Source organism: Suricata suricatta, chromosome 8 (genome assembly GCF_006229205.1).
Source record: "Suricata suricatta isolate VVHF042 chromosome 8, meerkat_22Aug2017_6uvM2_HiC, whole genome shotgun sequence".
In the NCBI taxonomy this organism is placed as follows: Eukaryota; Metazoa; Chordata; class Mammalia; order Carnivora; family Herpestidae; genus Suricata; species Suricata suricatta.
This window is the reverse complement of record NC_043707.1, coordinates 2,489,246-2,493,686: the sequence shown is the minus strand read 5'-3', so window position 1 is coordinate 2,493,686 and position 4,441 is coordinate 2,489,246.

The window sequence follows — 4,441 nt, the reverse complement described above, 5'->3', positions numbered from 1 at the left end:
CCCCCACCGATTCGGAGCCAGGATCTTCACAGGAGAGCACACGGTGCAGGAACGTAAGGGCCAAAACAGCCATCTGAGCCCGTCTGGGGCGTGAAGGGCAGAGCGAGCGGAGGGCAGAGGGAGCCACGCAGGCCGGCGGCCTCTCCGCCCCACACTCCTCCCTCACCTGAAGGACACGTCATACACACGGGACTCCACGAATGAAGGGCTCTGACAGACACACGTGGCGCTGCGGTGCCTGCCGGCCGGCAGACACGGGGGTGTGCGGTGCGCGGAACAGGCGCGGTCCGGGGCCTGCTGCAGCCTACACTCCACGGGCAAACAGACGCCAAAGAAACCAACAAAGACACTTTCCGATGGGTGCTGCACGGGAACGAGCAGGCTGACTGATGCAGAGTGGCCGTGGGCTCTCGGCAAGTGGGCACCGCCGCTGTGACGGGATGTTCACAGCACAGTCCAATCACCAGCTCTCTCCAGTTGCAAAACCATTTCAGCCCCCCAAAATCTGTCCATTAGGAAGTTACTCCTCATTCTCTCTCTGGATTTGCCTGTTCTGGAGATTTCCTCGAGAGGGGATCCTACAACATACGACCCTTCCATGCTTGCCCCCTCTCATTTAGCAGGTTTAAGCCTGTATCACTAGTTAGTTCCTTTCCTTGCCTAATACTCCATTACACGAGCAGACCGAGGCTTGTGTGTATGCGTCTTACAGGGAAGCACTGTGGCCGCATACATTTGGAGGCTGTGCGCGGCCATTGCTGCCTTTTCGGCCTAACTGAAAACTTCCATTATAGGGTACTCAGTGATTATATTTTATTTAATAATTTTGTTTAAGTAACCTCTGTACCCAGCATAGGTTTACAACTCACATCCTCAACGTCAAGAATCACATGTTTTACAACTGAGCAAGCCAGGCTCCCCTGCTCAGTAATTTTTAAAAGCACCCACTTTATTGAATGCAAATCCTAGAGGAAAAGGGAAACATTCCATCTTCACACTGTTTACATTACTAGTTTTTACTGATCAAACAGAAAACTGTCTAAGAGGTGCCTCTACATAATCAACATCAGTATAAATCTTACCATTTATATTTTTTAATCCTTTGAAAAGTCACTGCTCCCCAGTGTGTGATTCCCGAGGCTGTGGCGTCTGAGAGTGAAGGGGGTAAAAACTCCCCCTGTGCCCGGTTCCACTCCCCCCGCTCCCCGTCTTCAGGCTGCTCCGATCCTCGTCACTAACTTCTCAGCGTCAGACCTCTGCGTGTCCTCCCAGGTTCCATTAATAAGCCAACAAAATGAACCATTTCCTGAATAGAATTCATAGATTTCTGGGAAAGAATATATATTACGTTGGTCTGACTATAACAGAAGGCATGAGATGCTGTGACAGTTTTAGGACTACTCGGGTAAGTGTGGGTGGCTGGGCTCAGAGCTTCCCCCTCCATTAACCTTTGGTTTTTTTCCCCTGTAACGAGCACAAACTGCTTTAGAATAAAGAAAGCCTTTCTGATAAAACGTAGACACACAGAGGCCACTGGTGATGGCAGCAGTCCTCAAACTCTAATGTGTTTGGACTCACCCGGGGGGCCGTGTCCATGCACAGCCCCGGAGATTGCAATGCGGTGGGGCGGCGCCCAGGAATGTGCATTTGTGCCGGGTTCCCAGGAACCCCACGCACAGCCCCTGCTCTGGCTGCTCTGTGGCAGCCACCCTCCAGCAGAGGCTGCTTTCTCGCCAGCCTGGCTGACGGCCCAGCCTCCCAGGAACCTGCCCCAGGAGAGGGGTCTTCAAGACCAGGCGACCACGCTGTGCGTGGGCCAGCCGGGGCCCAGGTAAGCTGTGCTTTGACCCCCGTGTCTCTTGAGGTTCCCGTTCCGCTCACTCTTAGCCCCAAGCCCCTTCATTTCCAGAGACATCAGGGAGACCGTGAGGCCCAGCCTCTGGCCCTCCTTGCACTGTTTTCTGGCTCTGATGCCCAGAGGACAGACAGGTCCACCCAGAGGTCCGTGGGCTAGGAATCAAGAGGGAGCTGCCTCTGTGGCTGGCACGGTTACCATCTCGATGGACGGCCTTGCACGGGCCAGGGAGTCTGGCTCTGAGCATTCAGGCTGTTTCCTCTGCCCTCAGAGCCCAAATGCACATCCAGCAGCCTCTTGCACTGAGCGCCTGTCATTTTCCCTGTGCAGCTCCTTTCATCAGCCTCCTCAGGTGGCCAGCCAGGCCTCCAGGCAGCCTCTCCTCCTTCCTCCTACTGCAGCATGATCCCCCTTTCCTGATAAATCACATGCTGCCCGCGTGCCCACAACAGGCTTGCCTCTCATGTGGGCCCAACTCGGGGAGGCCAGTTAGACCGTCAAGAACTGAGATCAAACCTGCAGACAGACTGGCAGATCGCAGAGCTGGCCTCCCTGCCTCACTTTTGTCACTGTGTCCAAACATCCAGAAAGGGCGAGGACAAGAGAAACGGAGGTGGAGTTAGGGGTATTTACCTGTGACCACTGGGTTTGGAGCCTGAAAATACTGCAACTGGAAAAAGAAACTAGGCTCTTAATTAGTAGAAGACTGAATATTGTGAAGTATTCCACTTCGGGATTCTTCTTGATGGCGCTTTAATTGTAAGTTGCCTCCTTCCTGTGTTATGCTCCACAGTCTAGCATGTTTCTGTTCTTTCAGTTCTTAAGATCAAGAATGGAAAGGGGCACCTGGGTGGCTCAGTCGGTTAAGCGTCTTACATCAGCTTAGGTCATAGTCTCATGGTTTGTGAGTTCGAGCCCCGCATCAAGCTCTTTGCTAACATCTGGGAGCCTGGAGCCTGCTTCGCATTCTGTGTCCCCCTCTCTCTACCCCTCCCTACACACGCTCTGTCTCTCTCTCTTAAAAATAAACATTAAAAAAAAATTTTTTTTTAAAGAATGGACCTAAAAAAGAGAATCAAAAGTGGGAGAATTCAGAGCAGGCAGAAGTGGAAAAGGCCCTATGGAGAAAGTCTAGTGACCATTTTTGGAGCCTTGAGTCCAAAAGAGATGGGAAGGATGAGCCTCTGCCAAGAGGGCCATGCAGACATCCTCCAGGCGAGTGTGAGGGGAGAGCCCTGTCACAGGACATGGGAAGTCAGCAGACCATCCACGCGGGAGAGAAAACCTGTGCGCATCTCCTGAGTAGGGGAAACTCTTGTCAAGGTTCTGCCTAACACAACCAGCCATTCCTGAAACTGGAAAAAGCTTCTAAGTGTCAGGAATGTGGGAAAAGCTTTAGCCCAGGTTCTTACCTTGTTCGGCATCAGAGAGCCCACACAGGAGAAAAGCCTCACAAGTGCGGCGAGTGTGGGAAAGGCTTCAGGGAGCGCTCCAACCTCACTGCGCAGCTAAGGACGCGCAGGGGGGCGGGGCCCTGCCGCTGCGGGCAGTGTGGGAAAAGCTTCAGCCAGAGCTGCAGCCTCAGCGTCCCCCAGAGGACCCACACCGGGGAGGAGCCTTACCGGTGCCCCGTCTGTGGGCAGAGACTCAACAGCAGCTCCCAGTTCAGCGCTCCCCGGCGAGCCCACACCGGGCAGAGCCCCTGCCCGCGAGCGCAGCGTGGGAAAGTCTTCGACCACGGCTCCCACTTCAGTGCCCACCAGAAAACGCACCCTGGGGGAAGTCTTACGACTGCTCTTCCTGAGACGGGCTTCACTAGGCACCTGCCTCCTCTGCCGTCAGGGGCACACAGGGAAGACACCTCACGTCCCCAAGAAGGGACACGTGGCACGGGGGTGTAGGAGAGCCAGCAGATGGATTCCGTAGTTTGACGTGCCTCCCGGAGCTTCTGTCTGCTCGCGGAGGCTTCTGCTAGCCAGGCCCTGGCGCAGCAGGAGACGTACTCACCAGTGGGTCTCAAGAACCACGGGCAGGAAGAACAATCGGCAAAAGAATGCTGAGCTTTAGAGGTCTGCCTGTGACCCACAGTCCGGTGTCACCGTGGGCTGCCATCTGCTCTCAAGGAAGAGGGCTGTGGGGTCCAAAGTCCTGCCACGAACCTAGGGTCACCTTGTTCTGAACAGAGGATGGGTGGCCAGGGGCCTGGGAAGGGTTCCTGGGCCGGCTCAGGGAAGGGACTGTCCCTCCTAGTGGGAAGCACATCCAGAAGTTAACCACCTAGATGTTTCCTAAACCAATAGTGACCTACAGGCACCTGCTTTCCGGAGCTTCTACCTCAGAGTAGATCACTGCCGTGCATCCCAGTCACCCAGAAGAGACACCAAAGCTGGAGGAGTGGCTTAAGCCACTGGGTACTACTACTCCAAGTGACTTCATCTCTGAGCAAGTGTGACATCTCTTAGAAATCTCTAAGATTTCTCCTGTGTCTCGCCCCCACCCGGGGGCCTGTGTTCTTCTCCGGTACAGTTAATGGGTGCTGCAGGTTCATACGAGTTACTGTTTCTGATGAAAATAAAGGTGTTTCTC